Source organism: Cygnus atratus, chromosome 21 (assembly GCF_013377495.2).
Source record: "Cygnus atratus isolate AKBS03 ecotype Queensland, Australia chromosome 21, CAtr_DNAZoo_HiC_assembly, whole genome shotgun sequence".
In the NCBI taxonomy this organism is placed as follows: Eukaryota; Metazoa; Chordata; class Aves; order Anseriformes; family Anatidae; genus Cygnus; species Cygnus atratus.
In genome coordinates, this window is record NC_066382.1 from 7,675,074 (window position 1) to 7,698,910 (window position 23,837).

Here is a 23,837-nt window from a genome sequence, read left to right on the forward strand (position 1 = left end):
TCCTTTCAGGGAAGGAATCGATTCCGAAGAACAGCAACTCAGGTGGCTGGATGCAGTCAGAGCTATTTCAAGCGAGCTGCTAACCTGAAAGAGAGGACAGACAAGACTCTGCTCGAGGCTCCTTGGGGGAAAGGAAGTCGCAGATAGCATCTACCAGAAGTCAGGTGGCATCAAAGGAAATGAGCACGCAATCTAAATAGCAGGCGCCTGCGGGCAGAAGGACACCAGGCCACGAGAGGTAGCACTAAGCTGCCAGCCGGCAGCAGCGCTGCCCCAAGAGGTGCTCCTGGCCTCCGTCCTGGCCTCGCTGCCGCTTGCCCAGTGCCAGCGCGAGCACGTTCGCAATAAAGTGACCCTTTTCTTCCCAACTTCATGCACCGCCTGGCCACACTGAGTGCCAGCATAAACGGATGAGACCAGGCAGGAAGACAGAGATGGGGAGGTTGCACCACAAAACGCTTCTGCTGCAGCTTCCCTCGGTGCATCCCTAGCGTATGATGCAAGCCGTGGGGACGTGTCCGCTGCTGGAGCTAACTGAAACATAACACAGTGCCCCTAAATGTCATTACGACTCTAAGCCTCTGTATAAAACGTTTTCTCCAGATGCTTTTTTCCCCTTCGCTCCCAAATGGGAATGCAAGCGGATCCCCTGAAAGAAATCATTTTCCTATAAAAATGGTAATAGTTTAAGCTTTCAGTAACCAAATTCACAGCACGACAGAGTTTTGCAAATCATAAAAGCCTTGGAAGATTTATTCAAACAATGGAGGTTCAGGGGGCTGGAAAAGAAAGAGAAACAAGGTGAAGTATTGCTGAGTTACACCACGTGTAACACTCTGACTCTAGGTCACGAGAGAGCTTCATTGAGACATCAGCCAGAGAAAACAAAGATGCTCCAGGCACTGCGAACGCAGCTCACGCCCCGCAGCTTGGGAGACGGGGCGCTGAGCTGGGAGGCGTTAGCTTTGGCTCCCGCTGAGCTGCGAGGTGACTGCAGGTAAGACAGCCAAGACAATCGTGTGGGTTGTCAAGTGGATGCTCAGGGCTGAAGCCGTTGCAGTGTCAAGCTCACTCGGTTTGGAGCGCTAGGAATGAAGAGATCGCAGTAACCTAACGGTAATAACGAAGAGCTTTATGATTTTCCTGCTCCACTACAGAAAAGCCATCTTTCATCTGCACTCATCACCTTAGGAGGCCGTCCGTGCTAACTGGCAGCATTGACCACATCAACTAACAACCTGGAAGCTATAAATAGAGATATAAAACAACAAAAAAAAATCACCAAAATTAGGTAAGTAATAGGCATTTTGTTGATCAGAGGCAGTCATTTTTCTCCCAAAATTCTTCTTTCAGTTTGGCAGCATCTACTACATCACCTCCTGTGCTCCAAGATGGTCCAAACATCTGCACATTCTCACGAAGACAGCCGGTTTCCTACCCCCACTGCTGCAGGGTCAGCAGTTTATGGATCAGCTACTCTGAATCTACTTCTTGGGACGTGTTAGTGTCCAAACAGGAGAAGCCTTCAAGATTTCTGATCAAGAGGCTCTTCCAGATGTCCTCACACTGAAGTAATTAGCATTTTAGTGGCAGTTCACAAGTCAAAATAACTCAGCTGCTTCTTCTAATTAGAAGATTTTATGCAGCTATTACACCCCTGCTATTCTCAGAAATGAGGCACAGCTCTGAGGTTTCTATCACCCAAACACTGATTTCGGTGGCCCTGACACAAACAAAACTGCTGTTGGTGTCAGCCTGCAGGCTGCCTGCCACTCACCTCTGGAAACGCTCCAGAACAAGACCACTTCATGCAGCCCTTCTCGTTATTACAACGAAACAAAACAAAAACAAAGCCAAGCTCAAGTAAAACATCAGCTTCTGCTGACGGTAATGAAGCTCAGGGTAGCAAGAAGATTTACTGCACAAGCGACTGAAGTTCGTGGCTCTTGCTGTTCCACGTGGCTCTTGCAGCGCACATCCTGCACCTCCACCACGTCGCTGGGTGGGGACTCCCGACACGAAGTCCTGGTCCTACAGCCAGCAGTTTCTCCACCAGCTCTTGTGGGGTGCACAGGCAGGGGAGAAAAAAAGAAAAAAGACTTCAAAGAGCCTCGAGATTATAGTTTAAAAGGCGATTTACCCCTGCCCCTCCACCTCCGCTGGAAACCTTCTGGCAGCACTGTGAACTGGAGGGGCAAAAGGAAACAATCCAGGTCACGGAGTACACGCAGTGCCCCTAGGAGAAACGAAGGCACCTGCCACCACGAGGACGGGGCCACGTGCCGCAGGATCCCTTGCCCAGCCCAGCTGCGCCTCTGCCACCCTCCCTTCCACAAGGGCCAACGATCACATTGCTGCCTGGTGACCCAGCTCTGCCCAGTAGTTCTACAGAAAGCTTTTTTTTTTTTTTTTTGGCTGGCTGGAATAATTGGTCAATTTAAATTGTGAGCCGATTTAAACCGCCAGATATTCGCAGGCCCATTACACCCAGCCCAGGGCAGCGAGCGGGAAGGCAGCCCTGTGAAGGCAGAAAGCAGAGCCCCCCTCAGCTGCAGCTCACGGGCGCTTCTGCCTCATCCCACTGTGGAACTGCAGCCTCTGGATGAAGGGAGCAGTGCCGGGCGGCAAGGCACGGAGGCTGAATTCAGTGTTTGTAAGTTCCGCGCTTTTGTCTACAAAACGCGAAGCAAAGCGCAGCATTAAGAATACCACAAAACCTCCCCAAAAATTACTAAGAGATAAGAGAAACCACCACAGCCAGCGAAGCACTTGCCTTCACCTACGACATCCAAAAATTGATGTTTTGAAACAGAAGCCTGCGCCTGTCTCAGCTGAAGCAGAGCACTCTGCCTTGCCCAGTGGCTCTTCCTCTTCTGCGTTTGAGTAGAGGAACCAGGTACGGCACGAAGTTCGGCTGTGTACGTACCACGCTCCTCAATGCTTCCTCCTCTGTACCTGCACCTCTGCCAAACTGCTGCAGCCTGCATCAGGTCCAGGCAAAATGGCCCTGAGGGGCCAAAATAAATTTTGCAAGCTGTGAGACAGAAAGAGAGAAAGGAAAGCAACGGGCATGTTCACACCAGCTGAAGTAACAAGAAGCTCTGTGATCCTCTAAGATTAGTTTTGTCCCTTCACTCAAGTCAGCAGGGAGGTAAATCTCCAGAAGGAAGCGTAGTAGGACAACACAGCTTAGTCCTGAGAGGGACGGAGTCTGCTAGGTGACAGAAATTCCACAGTCAACAAAACCCAGGCAAGTCAGAAGACAGGTTTATTGGGCCTGAAGGAGAAGAGGTCCTGCATAAACAATGATCAGGAGCCCTGGGAGATGCAAGTCTGTAGCGCCAACAAAGTGGACTACAAATTATTTCAGAGCGCTCATTTACCGACCAAACGGGCAAGAATGAATGGCAGAACCCACGCAGACCGCGTGAGCTTCACAGCGATGTGAGCCAGCAAGCTCCAGGACAGACTTGCAAATTTTGTCATGTATTTGCCACAGAAAAACTAAAAGGAAACAGGTGGGAAGAGCGACATTTGACCTGAGAACAGGTCTCCCATGGCTTCTCTTACCCACCACGAGAGTTGTTTCTTTGGCACTCTCTGATTCGACGTCTTACAGCTCCTTAGTTAGCAATTCATCTCGGTGCCACCAGCTCCATAACACAGCGAATCCCTCAGGAGATGTTTCACATACCAGCTCGAGCACGCCAGCTCTTGCCCACCTGCTGGAAACACCCTTTGGCGAGGGCGCCCCGCCGCCACCAGCAGCGCCCTTCGCTCACGGGATGCCCTGCGGCCACGATCCCAACCCAAACCCCGTGAGTGCCTCCTGACGAAGGCTCCCCTTGCCTCTTCCCGAGCCTCGCCGCCCACAGGCAGGCCGAGCACCGATCCGTGGTCAGGGTCAGGCTGCTCCTCCCCAGCCCCCTGACCAAAGGTGCGTCTATCAACACCGTGAGCACTAAATCCAGGCGCTGGCGCGCAGCTGCTTCAATGTGGCTGCACAGGATGCGTTTGGAGGCCAGCTCGGGAACTCCAACGTGAGCCAAGGTTACCCACGGGCAGGTTGCACTCACAGCTTATCTGCCGAGCTGCAGGCGGCCGTGCCTAGGAATGTGAAATTGTCCATTTTCTGGCGGGAGGATTAAGTGCGCTGGGAAAGGAGACCACAATCACCTGTATTAGCATTGGGCAACGGAGCAAAGACAGACCACAGACAAGGTTTAGCTTGGTGCTGATGAATTAACGTAGCTCTCCCCACTCTGTTTAGTGCAGTGGTGGGTAAAGCATTTATAGGAACGTGATACCGACGCAGCACTGAGCCCTGATTTATATACAGGGCACACTTCTAATGGACAGGACAACTAAAAGGCAACAGTCAAAGGGGAAAAAAAATAAAATCAAGGTATCTACTACTGAAATCTAGGGGACTGGTTTTCAAACAACACATCCGCCATTCCCAGCTGGCACAAGGAGCCACGGGGCACAGGGCTCTACGTAGGCTGTTGCCTCCAGTCATCGGAGGACTTCAAAGCAGAAGGGAGGGGAGAGGAGGAGATGGCCACCTGCACCCGGCTGAATCATGTTCGGCAACAAAAATTCCCAGAGATTTTAACGTAGCGGACTTGGTGACAGAAGGCTGAAGTCCTCGCGCTCTCTCATCCCCGCAGAGGTAAAGCAGGAGGTAGCTGTCATTAAGCCATCCTCCACACGAGACTCCTGCCCAGCAGCTGCTGTGCACAGCACCCACGGCCCCTCGCCTGCTAACAACAAGCTCGTCTCCGCCACAGCCACGGGGAACCCATACCATCACAAGGGGGGAGCACGGGACAGGACTTCCCAAAACCACCCCTAATGCTGGCTGCTACCCAGCTGCCTCCCTCTCACCGTACAGGTGATTTCACACCAAGGTCCTCGCAGAAGGAAGCGGTGCTGGGACTGGAGGATGTCTCTGTAGGTCTCCACCAGCTATTCTAAAACTCCTTGCTCTGGAAGCTCCAGCGTGTGCTACTTCGGTGCATGAAGTTATCTGGCACAGCTTGAGAAAGAATAATTTAGCAGCAGCTCGTGAAATTGGCTGCACTCTGTTCTAAATTTATGCAAGATACGGTGTATTATCTCGGATACCGGGCCCAAGTCTTCATTAGCTGAAAAGGTCCCTTGAGGCAGGAAACAGTTTTCGGGCCAGCAGCTGCGGCACCAGTGGGCAGCGCACCCGCGCCCAGCACCGCGCAGCCCCGGGGCGACCGTGCCAGGGGCGTCCCCGTCGCACCGCAGGCAGCGGGGACAAGCAGCGCCGGCTTGGTGCATGCCAGCAGGGGAAGTGTTTTCAGGCACGTCGTCCTCGTAGCAAGGAACCTCAGCGGCTGCACACGTGGCTATTTGACACAGCGTTAAGGCTCCCGTGTGCAGGTTCAATCTGATTTTTGGGGAAATATTGAAGCCTCTTTAATTCAGGAACAAATAAAGCATCCCCAAGTCGCAACGCAAAAATACAGAGAAACGTAGATTTTTAAGCAGATTTAACTTGAAACAGTTTTCCATGGACGCCCAAAGCACCGTGTGAGGCTTTCAGTTCTCACATCCCTATCCGTATAAAGAGCTCTTATTCCATAATCTTCCATAATACTTTTAAGATGAAAGGTATCCCACCCTTCCTGTTCCTGCCCGGTCATTTCACTTTCCGTCCTTCCCCATGCTCGCAGCAAATAGAGAGATTACAATGCACTAAGATTTTTCTCGGCAAATAATGTCATTCGATGGCACAAGAACTGAGAGCTGCAACAACCACTTATGTTCAAACCACTCCGTTGCATAAGCCAAGCATTTCTGAGGTCAGCCCGTACCTGCACGGACAAACAGAGCCCTTATTTTTCAAGTGAGGAAAAGCTACGCTGAATCAGAAAGCAACATAAAGAAGATACATTTCAAGTGCATTTATGCTGCCTCCTACCAGCAAATTAACTTTTAATTTCCCCAGATACTTCTGAAATATATTCCTTAAATACCGTAACAGAAACGGCATTCAGGAGCGTCCATAAGCTTTGCACCCATTTGAACCAAGTCCTTCCTAGACATTTGCAACACCCAGAGCCAACAGATGAGTTTATGACTTCTCCAAAAATCATAATTTTTCTTCTAACACACACACACAAATACCACCACCACCTGCGGCACTTTGGTAACAAATCTGCCAGCAGTTTTGCTAACCATACCCTTGGTTTAACATGCAATCCTGCCCCTGTTTAACATCAGCTGTGCTTCTCTGCAATGGCCGCAGAGGATGGGCAGAGCCACAACCACAGCCCCACACTTCCCAATCCAAATTCATCGCCTCGTCATTAGCAACACATGATCAGGAGGGGAAGAAAGCTGCCTTGAAGCTAGGTAGATCTTGCATTTAATCTGAAACACTTTGGTTAATCCCATGTTTCCAAAAATAACTTCTAAGGATCAGCAGACCAGAGTGTAGCAAATTTTAAGATTTTGCAGAGAAAACTGAGTTTTCCCTATGAAAAAGAAAAAAAGAAGTACATTTTGTACGATGGAAAAGCATTCAGGTACAGCATAACTAACAAACCTCTTCAGAGACCATTTCAGCTAATTAAAACTTACAGATGTCCAAGCTGAGCTAAGCTATTCACAGCTTTTCACACACAGTCACTAAATGGATTAACTGAAAATATAGATACCCTAGAGTAGGAATAATTTGTAGGAAAGAAAAAAAACACTATTTCAAGATTTACTTAATTATTTCTACCTCTGAATGCTTCTACGACAAGCCCGCTACCTGTTGATTTGGTACAAGGATCCGTAGGCACCCAGCATTGGGTCAGTTTGTTGGAAAGGCTGCCTCTCCAATTAAGTGAAATATTAAGTGTGATCTCTCTTCACATTTTAAATAGAATCAGAAGTGATTGTACATACATCCTGTGATGTTTTCCTCCAAATTTTAAGAGCGTATTGCCGAGATAAAGTATTTAGCAAGGTCAGCTATTTCATCAGTTACCTCTTCTTTTTTCTAACGTAGGCTTTCTTCCATTTCATACCACGTATTATTAATCTTTGCCCACGTACCAATCACAGCCAACAGCTCTCTTTAAAGGGAAACCCGGATGGAAATCCCCAACAGGATCTCTGGACCTTGAATTCTGATTCATTTAATCCAACTTGCTATAGCCTGAAGTACTTGGCCTTGTCTACATAAAAAGGCTTTTTGTTGTTGTTTAAATGGACACTTAATTTAGCTGCCTTATACCAAACGTGCTCAGAGATACTTCTTAATACATCCAGATGAACTGATAGGAGGCCTTTTAATCAACTGCAACAGAAAGCATCCAAAGAGAAGCCTGTACCACTAGAACTAAATCATATTTTAAAAACTATCGAGATAAAAAAACCAAAAGCCTTTTGCGAGGACACGTAAGGATCTGTGCAGAGACGAACAGAGAAGGCTGTTTTCCAAGAAAAGTGGTTACTCAACTGGGTGGGTATCATGCAATATTTATAGATTTGCTGGAGCAGCCTCCTCTAGCGAGCCAGCGGAGCTGCGCGCTATCTGGTGCTCGCAGAGCCCTGCGGCAGCAGGGGAAGACTCCCCTCACCGCCTCCAGGACCGCCTGGGTCACGGGCCAGGGCAGCTGCCGCACCTTAGGAAAGACAACAGGTATAACTGCCGGCTGGCATCTACAGGCGCAAATCCTCGAGGCTGCCATTTCACATTGATCCGTGATGGGAGGCTGTTTCTTTCCCATTTCGCTAGCCAGTAAGTCCTAGTTATTGCACAGAAAACAGCCCTGGGAAGAAAAATCCTTTAGGACTTCTATTCTTTGTTGAAGAGACCGGTGCAGTCAAGCTTTGTTTCTCCTTGGGAAGGGCAAAGACAAACGACAACAGTCAAGAAAGTCGCTCTGCACCTGAGGAAAGCCCCCTCCTGCTCAAACAGCCCACGGGGCCCCCCTGCCTTACGCCTCCAGAACTGAAAAGCCCACGAGTGGAAGAAAGAAGTCAGCAAAGCTCTTCAGGCCATCCAGGGAGGCAGGCGCTCTTGAACGGAAAAATATGAGCACTCTTTAGGACCCTCCAAGCAGCGACGGGAATTTGAGATGTGCTGAGATATGGAAACATGCACAGCAAGGCCATTTACTTCACGACCGGCACAGAAACAGGGCCATCAGCCAAGAGGGAAAAGAAACATTAAGACCACAGAGCAGAGCTCAAGCAAAAGAAGTTAACGTTTCACCATACAGCCTCTATTAAAAATTACTGCAAGGCATTAGTTTTATTATGGATGCAGTCTGGTTCCCACTTAGTCTGCTTTAATTTCACGTTATTTTGCCCTGTATTTACCTGATCTGCTACATTTTAAAAGTTATCGAAATACATACTGAATGACCAGCTTTGGCAAGTTTTTACCACTACCGGCTATATCATCATCTTCCTGCAGAAGGAGAGGCTTTTATATTCATTGAAGTTCAAAGTAATAATCACATTTTTTCCTTCTGTGGCATGAGTCCCCTCCGCTGTGGACGACATCGGAACAGCGCTTTATTCTAGAACAGTTTCTGTTTCATGATGTCTTAAGAACACAGAAACTGGTGCAGGTGCTCGGGGCAGCAGGCCTGGCACTCGGTTATCGTGTTTGTCTGCCGCTGGCCCAGATGATTCACACGAGAGCTGAGGTCTCACCTGGGGCTTCAGCCGGAGGAAATCACCTTCTCTGCTTCCAGCCAGACCTGGAGCGTGGTGGCTGCCAGAATCCCCCAGCCTCGCTTTTTCAAGTGCAGCTGAGCTGCGGGCACATCTCCGTAACCTCCAGGAGATGAGCGGGAGGAAGAAGGCGTTTCTCAACTTCCTAAAACCGTCACAGCAAGAACCATGAGAGGAGGTTAGAGCGACGTGCTGAGCGAGCACTGAAGTTTGTTCCGTTTAGGTTTCAGCTTTCTCTCTCCTCCTTTGCCCTGCACCATCAAGCGTGCCCTGCTCGGACTGCACCGGGCAAGTCGCCGCTTCGTTCAGCTTGCTCTGGTCTTCCCAATGGAAGAGAGTGTCCTCGGGCCAGTCCCCACATCCCACCTGAAGAAATGCTGCCTGCTTTTGAAGCCCAGGGGCTTCTAACACCGCTCGCCTCTAAGGGCAAAGCACGCACAAGGACCTGAGCGGAGCGGGAACGCAGAGCCTGGCGCTCGCACACCTCCGGATTCACTGCAGCGAGCGGGGCAAACGATGTCGCCGCTCAACACGCTGAGCTTGCGGCCATACCAGCTGACGGGGATAGTTCAGAAAAGCTGTCTGTGCTCAGGCCTGCCTGCCCGAGTGTGTGGTGCCTCCCAAATCGCCGAATTAACCGGCTCACGACACAGCCCATGACTGCTTCCGGGACTCACGCGCTTCAGTAACTCCTTCGAGCAGGAACAGCTGACTTGCTCTTTATTTTGAGAGATGGGGATGATGGTGGAGCGTGAGAAATGGGCGTCTATGACATCTGTCAAGAGAAAGAGCAATTTGGGGTTCTGATCCTTGGAAAAGCTTTTTTAGATCCAATGGCTACTTAGCAAAGGGAATAACGGAGCCTCCTGAATCTGATCTGTGAAGCCTGAATTTTGGTGTGGGGCCACGCCAAGCTGGCCTACAATCCTACACAAAGCATCTATTTCCAAGAAGGTTCACATTTTCAAAGGGGATTAAAAAAAATAACGTAAACAGACCTCAAGAAGACAGACATCTGAAACGGAAGAGTTTGCATGAAAAGCAGTACTATGCGAATTAGTAAGAGGATGTGAGAAAGCAAGTCCAGATTTACTTCTCAGCAGAAGAGCTGGAGCTGAAAACACAGAGATAGGAGGGGAAATTAAGGAAGAGGATGTGAGGACCTAAAAAAGGAGAGTCAATCAAATTATTTTGAATCTATGAAAACCCATGGGGCTACCCCAGCAGTGGTGTGCAAACCTAGCATCTCACAGTACAAGACCCCTGATAAAACAAAAGGAGCGGTTCATTTTGTCATGTTCTGACTCATCTCCTGCATTTTGTAATCGAGCCACGTCAGGGAAACAGAAAAGCTTTCTCCGATATCAGCCCAAATAGGAAGACAACTATTGACCAAGCTTTAGCAGCTGCAGGCATTTTTTTTATCACCACATAAGTCAAATACACACATTTAATACACTGGATTCCTCTACTCAAGAGGCGCTCCATGGCTGCTTTTGCCAGTTGAGTGGAGCCAGCGTTAACATCCATGCACTTGGATTTTGGTTGTCTGGGGTAGGGAAGGCTTAAAGGAACAAAACCACGGATTGTCCCCTTCCTTGTCTGAAGGAGCTGTCCCTGGTATAATTTAGAGGGTCAAGACACCGGCTGATTCTGGTGAAGCTCCTTCCCAACTTGCCTACATGACGAAAGCATTGATGCCCCTCGGTCCATCAAAGAGCTGCTCCCCACCTCCAGGCTCCTGGTAATTAACGGGCCCCTTCAACAGTCCCGGGCCGATGGCAATGCTTTAAAATCCTCCCCGGCCTCCAACTAATCAAAACCGAGTCCGAGTGCTGGTGTTTTAAATCCGGAAGCACAGTCGCGTCTGTCTGAACACAGCACATGCCTGTGGAAACCACCACAAATATGCAGCGCTCAGACATCAAAGACAGGAAAAAGGAGCAGTAAAAGGGGCACCCAAGGTCAAAACATACGCGAGGGCTTCTAAGCCCGAGATTTTTATTACAACAGCCTTCCAGAAAGGCTCGTGGAGGAAGATGGCAGATTTTCCCCCCACAAAAGAAAGAAAACCAAGCTAGCCGACTCAAATGGGGCTTTGTTTCCGTGGCTCGGACGAAGCGACCCGGTGGATTTTCACAGCGAGCGACTCTCAGCAACCGCCCCGACACCCCGGGCACACTGCGGTTTCGATAGCTTCTGGGGCAGAGCGGCTCAGAACAACTTGCCTCACGTGGATTGGGGGCAAGTGGGCAAAAATCCACCCAACAGGGCCGATCCCAAGGTGCGAACCCTCTCCCACCAAGTTACACTCGGTGAAACTCATTTCTACTTCGCTGGGCAAGTTTGGGCATGAACTAAAAAAAAAAAAAAAAAAAAAACACAAGTAGAAAGGACAATTTTAGTGCTGTCTCACAATCACATTCCATACTTTTAAGTACAGCAAAGGTCCCTAGGCCTTCAAATTTCCCCTTTGATCCGCAAGAGCCTAAATTTATTAGCCTCCTAGACATGCGGCAAGGCTCATCTCTTTGTACCGGAAATTGGAAGGAATTCAGACAAGATTTTATTTAACGTTCAGACTCCCCCTATTGGGCTTCACTGCCACACAGTGATTTTACCCCAGGCATTTTCTTACAAAAGCTTAAAAAAAAAAAAAAAACTAGAACCAGACCCTCTGACAAGAATAATAGAATTAAAGACAACATTTACCAGGGCACACGGAGCACTTGCATTGTGTGGCGGACCACTTGTGAAGCTTTCCCTGGCTAGAGGAACCCCTTTCGAGCAATTAATGAAATATTGGATTTTATTTTTTTTTTTGGTCACACGGTTAAGGAAGCCTTCCAAATGAGAAACTAAATTTGAGATGACTGAGAACTTCCTCCCCACGAGCAATGACTTTAACCAGACCTACGTTTTACTGGATGGTCACAGAGTATTTCAAAATCCATTTCTTCCCCATTTCATAGAGTGGTGTCGAGGTGTCCACACGCAGGGGTACACACTGATTTAGAAAACACTACTAAAACGTTGTAGCAATGCACCACTGAAAAATAGGTGCTCCCAATGCTCAAACGCACTGCGATCGGGCAGCGATGTGCCCCCCAAGATAGGTGGCAAAGAGATGCTGACCTAGGCACGTTCTCGTTCCTTACATCCCTGTATCAATGCATCTATCTGAAGTTGGTTTGATTTATGAAGAGACTATGGATTTTAAAGCCTTCAAGGCCTTAAATAAAGGAGTGCACATCCATGTGCACTTTCCCATAGGGCAGAGTTAGGCAGCTGCTCGTTCCCAACTCGGGAGGCTCGAGCTGGCTGCGGGGGTGATGAACGGCCGCGTCCAGGGCTCCCCTTCCCAGCCAGTTCGAAACTGTGTGCTCAGCATCCATCTATAAGAAGTTACAGTCACCCTCCATTAGGAACAAAATAAGTCTTGCTCTCGTGACAAGTATTTCTTCTGCCACTTGCTCGAGCCCCTCCACAGCTCCGAATGCCATTTTTCTTCCTGCCTGTCACACATTCACTACAGGGTGTTACATTACATTATCCTTTAAGAGGTGCAGAAATATAGTCTTGCTTATTTCTCTGAACTCCAGAATTTATGCTCTAGTTGAGGAGATGCTAGCTGAAGACGATGCAGCTTGTCATGCCATTAAACACTGCTTTAGAGTACCGAAAATCCAACTATTTCTGGAGAAAGAGGTGCGCTGAGATGCTCCAAAGCCTAAGTCAGCCTTTGTGGTCATCTCTTGATTGCGACAGTACTGCTGACAGCAGCTCATTTGCACAATCAAATCCATCACTGTCCCATTCACCCAGTTAGTCTCATCCAACAAAACACTTGGTTTTGGGGCACACTCCCCCCAAACAATCATCTGTGCTTCACGATAACAATCCTCCTACCTTGATCCTTACTCTTGGCAGCATTTACATTTATTTTTGCGTGCCTCCTTTACATCAGCCCTTTCAATCAGCTGCTTCCTAACATTTTATTTCCAGGAATTAATTCCCCTGCTGATGTTTCGTAATGATTAGAGAGCACCTACCAGTAGCTTTCAGATTTATTAACACAGAAATGGAAAAGTAGCTTTCCTTTCGCTTGCCTCAACCTCTTGGTAGGAGGGAGCGCACCCCCCTCCGCTGGGAAAATAAGCGGCACATGAAGTCAGTTTCGGATGATGCTGAATGAATTTACAACCGTTGAACAATACTCTCCAACTGCATAACTGCCACTTAGCAAAAACAGCTGTTTTAGTAAGAGCTTGCATCTTTAGCTGGCTAACACAAGAACAAAATTAAACAGGACAACATGGAGACGGATCCAGCCAGGGGGGAAAGCCATTTAGTATTCCCGAGCACTGGAACAAGCCATTCAGTCTCTGCATGCACGCAGCCCGCACAGGCGTTAACGCTCTACAGCCACGTCCCGCTCAGGCGAGGATTTGCCAGGATTTGTTTACACCATCCACTTTTCTTTGCGAAAGGCAGGAAAGAAAATGCTCCACGGAGAGCTACGAGATAGTGTGTTCTCTCCCGGCTTTCTGCAACTTTTCCTGCAAACTGAGCAAACAAAATGAATGCAGAAATATCATTGCTGCTCCTGAAATGTATTAACAATGAGAGTGAGGGCTGCTGAAAGAGAAAGGGGGGACTGAAAGTATTAACAAAAGCCCACAGCACACTGGCTGTGGCTAAAGCTAGAGCCTGAAAGACTTCTTTGTCTTTCTGGTCAATGCAAGCCTATTCAACAGCCCAATATATAGCAGAAAGAAGTGAGGGTGGGAGGAAGAAGAGTACTGTCTCTTTAGGGGACGTCTCCTCAGCTGCCAAGCTGCAAGGGGGAGAGAGAGGACTCGCATGAACACAGCGAGCTTTCCAAGCAGCCCGTAACCCGGGCATTGTCTATTAACAAACGTGAACTGAAAGAGCACGCTCTGCTCGCACCGAACCTTCCTTGACTAAGGGACACACATTCCAGGAACTGGACATCTAGTTCCCGAAGAGCCTCGAAGCGCAATATAAATAGTAAGCTATAGAAAATAAACCCTCATTTCTACAAGTCTGGTTGCTTTTCTGCAATCCCTTCCTCCCAACAATGAGCTATTGTTCCACTCCTGGTACTGAGGAAATGTTTGCGTTCCTTCTCCGCGTCCTTTACATTTAGAGACCTGCTCCTCATTTCAAGATAATTACCCAACACGCTACAAAGCATGCAAGCCTTTCACAGTTAGAAAGAAACTAAATTTAATATTGATTTCACCAAACAAACCCAACAGCTCGCTCCTCATTTTTTTTAGCGTGACCATAAACGCTCTGCAGCTAGCCAAAATCCCTCACAAACACCAAAGAAGGGTCCAAGCCAGTACCAGCACGCCATTTAACACACGGCCACCAGTTGGGAGCACAGAGCGATGAAGGCGAGCGTTATCTTGAGGGGACTGATGCTTGCTGGGGGGGTTCTTCCCCCCAGTGTTGAGGCACAGGCACCCCCAGGCTCCTTGCCTTGGCTGCACAGCCACAGGAGCCTGGAGCCCATTCCCGTTTGACCACAAGGCTGGGCCCTCCGCTTGGCTTACGATACGGCCGTCACGTACCTTCAGTGCTGCTGGTGAACGGCGTGCCCCGAGGAGCAGGAATACTCTGCTGCAAAAACCACCAGCGGTGAACACACGCGTGTAGGCTCGCTCCTTTTCTCTCTCGCGCCGGGCGCTCGCCGCGTGCTGGTCCCGGCGGAGGAAAGAGTGCAGTCTGAACTCTCCCTGCTGCTAAACCCCTGAGCATTGCAGAGCCAAGATTTTGCTGCTGGCAGAACCGCGGCAAAGTTTCTTCCGTGGGCTTCATGCATAACCATACAAAGGAAACAGGCAAGCAAACAACAAAGTTCGTGCTTCCACCCCTCCACCATTCCTGCACCTAGCCGCAGGAAGCAAGGGGACAGCAGGGCAGCCGCTGCATGAACCCGCTCCAGGAGGAGCTCCTGCACGCCCGCGGGCCTCAAGTGTGAGCACAGGACGCAGAGGCTCAAAGGAAACCTGAGCACGGGCTCCATTTTCCTACAGCAGGCTGACGTGAGGGAACTACACGAAAGACAAAGTTGGCAGAATCCTGCCCTTCTGCAGCACGAAGCGCGCTGACCGATACTGCTGCTTCTAGGCGCGCGCGCTTCGCTTCTGGGGACTCCACTGCTATTTCTGGAGTTGGCCAAGGGGCAAGAAATTTCTTTATAAAAAGAAGCAAACTAATTTCTTTGCCTTAAAGACAAGGGCTTAATTGCAATCACAGCAATAGCTTCTGCAAGAGTAGCTTGCAAAGATAAAACTTTTTTCCCTGTGTTGTAGCTGAACTAAAAGGGAGTAAAACTCTGCGGTTACCACAGTTTTAATTAAATTTGATTGATAGCCCATTACCTGAGTATGCACAAAGCCACAGTTCGCACAGGGTGCTATTTCCTTTCAGGTTTTTCAATACAGCAAGGACTCCCGTTTTTAACCGTTAAGATAAAGATCTTTTTGGAAGAGCTGATCTGCCGGTTCACTGGCAAATGCTGGAAGGTCTCAGTAGAAATAGCCACCCGGGGCAAGAAGTCACGGCCCTTTGGGTATCCCGCGTGCGAGCGGGGCATGGATGCCTCTGGAGGGAGGATCCACGGCATGAACCGGACCCACAGCTGAGATTTCTACCTCCTTTCTTTCTTCACAGGTGGAGAAGAACAACATCGTGAAGCGGGGAAGAGGAACTTAAAAGCAAAACGCTGCAAGCTGCACAGTACCTGTGGCTGCTGCAGAAGTGGGATTTTATAGCATGTGCTTATATCTTTTTTTTTCCCCCCTTCTTTTTTTAATGCCAGGGTGCTACAGGCTCTGAACTCCAGCTGTCCAATTACTGAACACCCACAAAGAAGGCAATGAGAACAGAAAAGCAGAAAAAGCAACAAAAGAAAGTCACCCAACCTAAAACCAGGTAATTCTGGGCTTGCTAGAAACTCTAGCAAAGGCAGCAACTGCTACAATATGCAAGCTTGAAACCAAAGTTTAAAGAAACACAGAAATTGAGAAGAAACAAAGAATCACAGCACATTAAAACAAAACAACAGAAAAAACACCCTATTTCTGATTAGCAGTGACTTGGATTTCAATTTGCATGTCTGGCATTATGGGCAGAGATGCCATATTGATGGGCCTTCTCTTCTACCACCCTAAGTGAAGGACTGCTGCACTGATGATTAAGAACAAAATGCAGCGGGGTACTTATTATTTATTTATATTCCTGAACACAGCATGCATCAGGCAGCAACTTAAATAAAGCCTCTTTACTCCAAAGCTTTAACGTTACCACCATAGACACAAGAACATCAACAACGTCTGCATGAAAGTACACTCTGTCTTCAGGTAAATCAAGATGTAAATATTTGTTCCACTTAATTCAGCTTTGTACAGTCCAGAAGCCCTGATCAAAGATAACGTGCTTTTTGAGACGCAATAATGAAATGCCAGCATCTAGAAATCAAACAATCTATAATAAAAGTTACTCAATAAAGCAACTAAGAAAAAAAGCAGAAGATGTACTCCATTACACAGCACAGAAGAGCTACGCGATGCCGTTTATACTTGAATATTCATGTGGAAAAAAAGATGAAGACCTAAGAAAAAGGAGACGAAGAGCCTCATTAAGTTTATTAAGGCCAGTAAAAGAGCTACAAGTGCGGCTGCCACAGACCAGGTAGGTTTGGGCCCCAGCCTCGGGGCTCTTTGCTGCTTTCAGTATGAGCGCTCCGGCTGCGAGATGGCGTGTTCTGCATACAGCCTAGACAAACCCCACATAAACAGGCTTCAAGGGACAAACACCACGGCTGAAAGAGGTGTCAACCAAACGAGTCTCTTCAAAGCACTGTCGGTTGAGGTTTCCTGTTTTTACGTTCCTTGCTTTTACTGAGCCGTAAGCTGTAAGGGAGACTATGCACGCTTCTGGTACAGAGATTTTAATCGGTTCATTCATTTAGATTCAATCGTCTTTTTGCAGCCGCCCGGGTCTGCTCTGAGATTGGGATGTTCTTTTAGAGTAACACACTGTCCCCTGCCACCACGCAGGAATACCCACCCGGAAACCTTGCAAACGCTCCTCCCCGTGGCGGGGAAAACAAGAGACTGCCCTCGGCTCCAGGGGCTCGCGCCGCCTCAGCCTGCCGCGCCGGGGGCCCCGTGGGAGCTGCGTTCAGTGGGGTCACAGCCACACAACAGCCCAGGAAAGAAAAGCAAAGCCAACCAACCAGTGGACACGGCAAGGAGAAGCCCAGCCCGGGAAGGTGGTGAATAACGCATGGAAAGTCACAGTTCCAGGTTAGGGTTAAAAAGCTCTTGGCTTTAAAGCACCATGCTATGAACCCCATGCAAACTTCGCCCTTTTTCTGCCCGCATCGGCACAAAAGGTTTCTAAGGGGAAGTTGTTATTACTACCAGACACAACCAGAGTGATGTTACCGCTGAGTGCTTGCCAGGCACACGTGCTGCTGACTTATTTGTAGGGCAACCACTTTTGAGTCCGTGGAAAGACCATTTTGTTGTGGTTTCCCTGTTTTTAAGGGGAATTTAGCGAATCAGGTGTCCTGGTTCTCCCTGCAGAATCCAAGCACGTCAATGAAGTAAGGAAGCTCCTTTAAGGCACTCCAGACTCATTCACCTCCCACGCAGACAACCCCATTCCCTCCACCTGATCCTCTGCACCCGGGTTTTTCGCGAGCCATGGTGAGCAGCAGCCTCAGCAATTCCTCTGTACTGCTTCCCCAGGGCGACCTCGGAGCAAACAGCGAGCTGGTGAAAGCCTTCAGGTCACTGGTCCTGGAACACCTCGTAACAGACTCCTTGGCAATTCACCGGAAGACTCCTTCAAAAGCTGCCTGGAACCTGGGCTCTCAAATTAAGCATTTCTTCCGCATCTTTAATTCCTCCATCGCTCCTGGTTCACAGCTATCATTTAGGCCTTAATGCAGATAAAACCTCCTGTTTTCCTAAGCTGGTAATGTAAAGCTACAGCAAATAGTTCTGTTCTCATGTTTCGGAAAGAGAAAACACACAGCTAAACCCCAGCTACAACACCCACCCCTTGCGAGATACCAAGGGATGGCTTTCCAGCAGGGAGAGCTGGGATCTCGTTTCACAAATGCCGCTCCCGAGGCACTCAGCTGGAGCCAGCGCATGTAACGAGCTCAGGACCCAGCAACTCACGCTGCAACAAACACTTGCTATCGTGTTTGGAGAGGAGGCAGGCCTGAGCAGCGTGCTATCCAAGGGAGATCTTGGGAGAATTTGTCCGGCGAGTTTCCTCTGCTTCAAGAGAGGTCTGACGGTATTTCAGACCCACGCTTTTCTTCTTTGAAGATATCCAAGAGCTAAAATTGCACGTGCGGTGACTCACCGAGCTCCTCCCCAACACGACTCCAAATGTTTTTTGAACACAAAAAGACCTCAAGCCCCGCCATCGATACAGGCACGTTGTTTCGACTTACATATCTGAGCTGCATTTTGGGCAACAACCCTCAGTGCTCTGCTGTGAACTCCTTTGCTCCAGATCGCCAAGTTTTGGCGCAATGCATTTAACAACGCACGTGGTAACGGGATGAAGCTGCAAGTACACAACTGGGGAAGCTCCACGCTGTCGCACGGCATTTTGATCAGTCCGCCTTCAGAGCAGTGCTACAGACAACTTGGGGAGTGGCACATACCGATCCCAATCTAAAAATAACTGGATTACAGGAGTGACAGTCAATTGTAACTCCATTATTCAAATCTTGATTTAATCTAACATTGAGTATATTTCTTAATCAACCTGCCTCAAGTGACTACTTGAAGGCTAATCTCTCAAAGCCTTTATTCAGGGTAGAGAAGATTCTTCTGTAGCTTTAACACACCAAGGAGCAGGTAGAACATGAAAACAATTATCCACAAAGTTTGTTCTTTCCGAAAATATTTGGCAAAGCACTGGATTTTTTTTTGTCTGTTTCATATAAACATGATGTGAAATGAAGTTATAACAGAGTCTCAGAATGCCCTTCAGCATCTAAAAACGAACCAAGCTTGGGGGGAAGGAAGCATCACGAACAAGGCATTTCTCAGCATGGTGCAGCAAGAAAAAGTCTTTTGGATACTGTTAACTGCATTTATTTTTGCAATTAACTACAACAGAAGGAGAAAAAAAAAAACATTACCTGAAAGAGAGAGATATCCTAACATTGCTTTTCCCAACAAGGCTCTTCTAGACCAGCCTCTGGCTACCAAGCATTTGGGAAGTGTTAAAAAACATATTTACATGAGAAACAGTTTAGCAGGGAAGTGGTATGCTAGCTCCCAGGACCCCCAGGCATGCACAACAGAGGCGACTGCACACAGCAAACTCCCCTCCAGAGACAAGGGACGTGAAGAGGCTGCCAAAATAATGCTCCAGCTGCCGCTCGCTGAAGACATTTCTGCCCCAGCTGATAACCACCCCAGTCAGAGCTAACCACACCCCCCTGTTTTGCCAGTTTAAAAACCATCAGATTCCTCCCTAAGCAGCTTCAGAGAAGTGATCCCTGTCTGAAACATTTAAAGATGGAAGCGAACGGAAGGGTTCAGTGGAGAAAATATGGGCAGAGAAAGTTTCCTGGGTCGCTGCACCAAGCGGGGCCGCAGATCGCCCCGGCTGCAGCCATCCCCAGGAAGATCTCACCCCAGAGAAACCTCACGCCCACCCAAGTCCTGAGCTGTGGCCGAGGCGGGGAGGCAGGGGGCAGTTTGACCCAAAGCAATCCTCTGGAGCCAGAGCATGTGACGAATGCCGTGTTTTCCTTCATCACGCGTCGATTTTGAGAGAGAAAAAGAAAATAATAGTAGCAGCCTTACGCCGAGAGGCAGCTATACAAGCGTTAGACTAAGTGAATGTCTTGGTAAATGCTGTAAAAACATACAAAGCAAGGCCGCAGTGAGCTGGCTCGGCTAAGATCACACAGGAGCAACTGCGAGGAGCCAGCCACAGAACAAGGTTTGGATCTCCTGTTTGGCCTTAGGACACGTACAGCCCTCTCCTTTCTAGAGTTACTTTAGCTTTTGGTGTATTTCCGAACTAACCAGGGCAGTTCTCCAGCTATCCTCTAGACCTCTGACTGCAGCAGAAGCCTGCATCCACCTAGTTTGGCAGGAAAAAAAATGTATTTCACTGAAACGCCCCACGCATGGCAGCGGAGCTGAAGCCATACCCATCACCTACCTCTCACGTTCTGTACCACAACTGCTGATATAACATTAGGGCTAGTTATTGTGAAGTACTTCTGTATTTCAATCTTAATCATTGGGGTTAAAACAATTCACACCACATGCAAAACACACAGTATCTCATGCAAACCAAAGCACACTTCAAAAAAAAAAAAATCCCCAATTTAGCATACTTTTGTCCCCCGATTAGCAGCTGAAACAGCAGTTTCTGGCCCGATACCAGCTGCACACACACTGGCAAAGAGGCTCTGACCTGCTTAGACGCTGTTTGTGAGCTGCTGTGAGGTAGCTTCGTAAACAGGCTCCGTGTGCTGGGCCGGGCAGCCTGGACCCGCTGTCGGCGCGTTGGGGAGGACAGCTTCCGTCGGGCTGGCAGAGCGGTGCCGCTGTTCCCGGCAGCCTCGCCAGCAAGAGAAGATTGGGATTGTTTGCTTTGTGTTGTGTTTTTTTCTTTTTTTTTTTCCCTTCCTTCAGAACAGTTACTTAACACACAGTTATTTCTAAACTGCGTTTGTACTGCAAACACATACCTAGTTAAGAACGCCGGAGTCCAAACAGAGAAAGGGAAGAGGGCCAGGTGCCACGGCTGTACGACCGGCTGAGGAGGACAAACCAGGAGGCAACCTGCCTGGTCCCAACCGAAACGGAGCAATGGTTCTGCTAGTAAGGGCAGTATCAAGCTGTAGAGACAGATACCAAATTTTCCCTTTCCAAGGGGAGATTATTAGATACCCCCGGAGAAAGAAGAAAATTAAAACCAGTAATAACCAGAAAAACGCCTCTCTGGTTTTCTAGAGAGTCCAGAGAAAAGCCTTCCTCTGACCAAGCTGTTTCTCGGCCTTTATTCAGCTTGCAGCCTGCAACAAACTTCAGCATTGGTATTGCACTCACTGAATTCATAAAGTAAAACCTTATGTCTCCAGCTTCCCTTTAGCACAGCAATTATCTGCATCTGGGGGCATGTTGTTACAGGAGCAGAAGGGGGAAAAAAAGTTCCAGACACAAGAACCACAGCGCTCACTCATGGCAATTTTCACCTGAGAATCTAAATTCCAACCGAGTCTTTCAACACTGTTTTCTGTAATGTACTGGAACACAGCTTACTCAGTCGTATCCTCCTATGCATTGCATGAGCACAGAACTGCCCCCAGCCCACTCACCTCCAACCTCGTACCCTAAAAACACAAACAAGCCACTCCAGCTGATGAGGCTACCACACGTGCTCGTCCGTTTTCTCTACAGGGACGGCCGCTGCTTGCGCCCCTGGGGGCTCGGGGACCCTCCAAGAGCCACCCTGCATCCCCAGCCCCGCGTTCCATCTGCGTGACGAGCAGGAATATCAAGCAGCCTCGTGGTGTACTGTCTCATTCACTAGGCTGCGTTTCCTACCGGGTCTCTAATACTTCACGCTGTGACTTCATGGGAAAATTTAATGCTCTGCTGGTCAATCTGTCAGGAAGCATCGCGGTGACAGAGGTGTTGTCACCCAGACTGATTGTCCTTCCGTGATCTGAGCAACGGATTCAAAAAGTGTGCTCCTTGAGAGCAGTAACGCTCATTTCAACTCCCAATTTTGTAACGCCTTGCGACTTCCCCCCCATAATCTTTATTTCAGCGGTTTATCAAAATGAAATGAAATCATAAGCGCCCTCTTGCCACATGCAGAGCTTATGACTTCTCCCGAGTTAAAATCCCACGTCACACAAAATGAAGTCCTGAAAACACAGGCATCAAGGGAAGACAGAGTGATGCATCTTACCCTGCTGCACAAAAGCCATAGTTCAAAGAGTGATACAGGGTGGGCAGGAGCTCTGGGTCTCTTTGGTCCAATGCTTCAATCGTTCAATTTTTCCACATTAGGACTCTCAGCTGCATACTTCACGCACACCTCTATAGGGTGCTTGACGAAAAAGAGCAATAGCAACAATATATTTATCCCAGCTGAACCTGAAGACGAGCAGTGAATTCGTTTCAGAGCATTTTTCATTTTAAAAGCTAGTTTTACTGCCCGTAGCTCTGGCTGTTGACTTCAGGCCACAGACGCAGAGGGAAGGCTGCCTCCAGCACACGTGGCTACCAAGGAAGACTTCCAAGCACACAACTCTCTCCTGATCATGCCAAGCGGCCCCCGAAGCGTCGCTGTGAACCACGCGCAGTGGAAGGCAGCGCAGACATACGTACCTGATGTGCTACCCCCTGTGCGTCAGGAAGGAAATGGCACTTTCAAGACCCGCCCCTGCCTTCTGGTCGCTCAGGACCCTTTGCGCAGACCTCTCCGCTGGCAGGGTTGCTCCTTTTTTGACTGGTGTAAAAGTCCAGCTTTGCTGATTTCAGACCGCACAGGAACTACAGCACTGTATTTGCAGCGGGTCTCCAAAGATAACAAACTTCTGAACAAGCACCTAGGAGCAGCCCCCGCCACTTGGCTCTCCTTGTCACCGCGGCGTCACCTGGCAGAACACGAACAGGGATGCACCCAGGACCACGCTGGTACTGCTGCGACTTTAGCAGCCTTTTATCAGGTTAACCCTAGTCAAGTCAAACATCCAGGCACGGTGAGGGGAGGAAGAGAAGACTGAGAAAAGGACGTCCTCCTGTTTGATAGCACTGCGTTTGGTGTTAAACGTTGGTGTTTCACTATGATCAGAACAAGAAGGGACCGAATCAAACACTTCAAGTCGTCCCTCGTGCAGAGCATCTCTGATGTCCTGAGACGCAGGGGCTCGAGCAACACGGAGCGCCGCGAGTTAGAGAAGTGCCCAGAGCAGCTGTGGATGCCCCATGCCTGGAGGTTTTCAAGGCCCGGCTGGATGGGGCCTCGGCCAACTTCATCTGGTGGGTGGCATCCCTGCCCACGGCAGGGGGGTGGAACTGGGTGAGCTTTGAGGTCCCTTCCAACCCAAGCTGTTCCGTGGTTCTATGATCAGATGAAGGGAAAGCATCAGCCAAACAGAACAAGGAACTGCCCACACCAGCCACACGCCTGTGACAACCGCAAGGAAGCACAAAGAGCTGCGGCACAGCGCCCCTCCGTCCCAGCAGTGATCCCCAAAGGCTCTGCAGCACCTACTGCCCAGGCTCCGCCGCATGCACAAAGTACACGCAAGCAAAGGATGAACAGAGAAACACTGAAATAACTCGTAGGTCCAGAGAACTTCTATCAAAATACACACTGTATGCGTGTGTATAGCCAGACACGCTGGTAAAACTAAGGGATCCAACTCAGGCACACAAGCAGCTCCGTGAGCGGTTTCCTACAGGCAAACACTGCCGTTAGTCTTCAGAATCGCCCCTCAAATTTGTGTTAAACTCGTCGTAATGCGAGGCTCGCCAGCCCAGCAAGAATTGAAGCTTGTAACATTCCTCCTGCTACAGCAAAAGGACACGCTAAGTGCCACGAGCAACCCTGCCGTCTCAGAGCCCACGGGGAGCACCGCTCAGAGCACCGCGTGTCGTCGGCTGCGGCTCCCACGGGGCCACCAGGACCAAGCCTTTTGTCCAGGCGAAGCCACTCAGCTGCGGTGAGCGGCTACCCCTGCTCCCGGAGGCATCTCACGCAGCACCCCATGCCGTTCTGGCCCGCCAGCTGTGGATTTTAGGAGATCCCGAACCCAGAAGACACTTTGGGACTGCAGTACCAGCAGGATGCAGATATGTTCAGCCCAACCCCACTTGCACTTTTTCCTGTGCAATCTAGGGACATTTTTGACCTACCTGCAACAGGCAGGGAAGTTACAGGTCTTTTATGTCCCCTACTCCTAAGCAAAAACACTGTCTTAAGTCCAAAATCACGAAACCAGGGATGGAGCTAGACCACAAAGAAGAGCAACCCAAGCCTGGCATGCGAGCCCTTCTCCCCTAAGCAAGTATTTTCAGCTT

At 49.1% G+C, this 23,837-nt stretch overlaps 1 protein-coding gene across 10 annotated transcripts in view; it reads right to left on the bottom strand.

Annotated features, from left to right (window-relative positions):
* EIF4G3 (eukaryotic translation initiation factor 4 gamma 3) overlaps positions 1 to 23,837 on the bottom strand; it is a 153,740-nt gene that overhangs the window by 120,662 nt on the left and 9,241 nt on the right. For 2 of the 10 annotated variants that reach the window (XM_050714858.1, XM_050714856.1), the window contains exon 1: positions 8,689 to 8,948. The exons of the other annotated variants lie outside the window; for them this stretch is intronic. The gene's annotated coding sequence lies outside the window, so the exon portion shown is untranslated. Of the gene's footprint in view, positions 1 to 8,688; positions 8,949 to 23,837 lie in introns of those variants that run through there. 10 annotated transcript variants of the gene reach the window in all.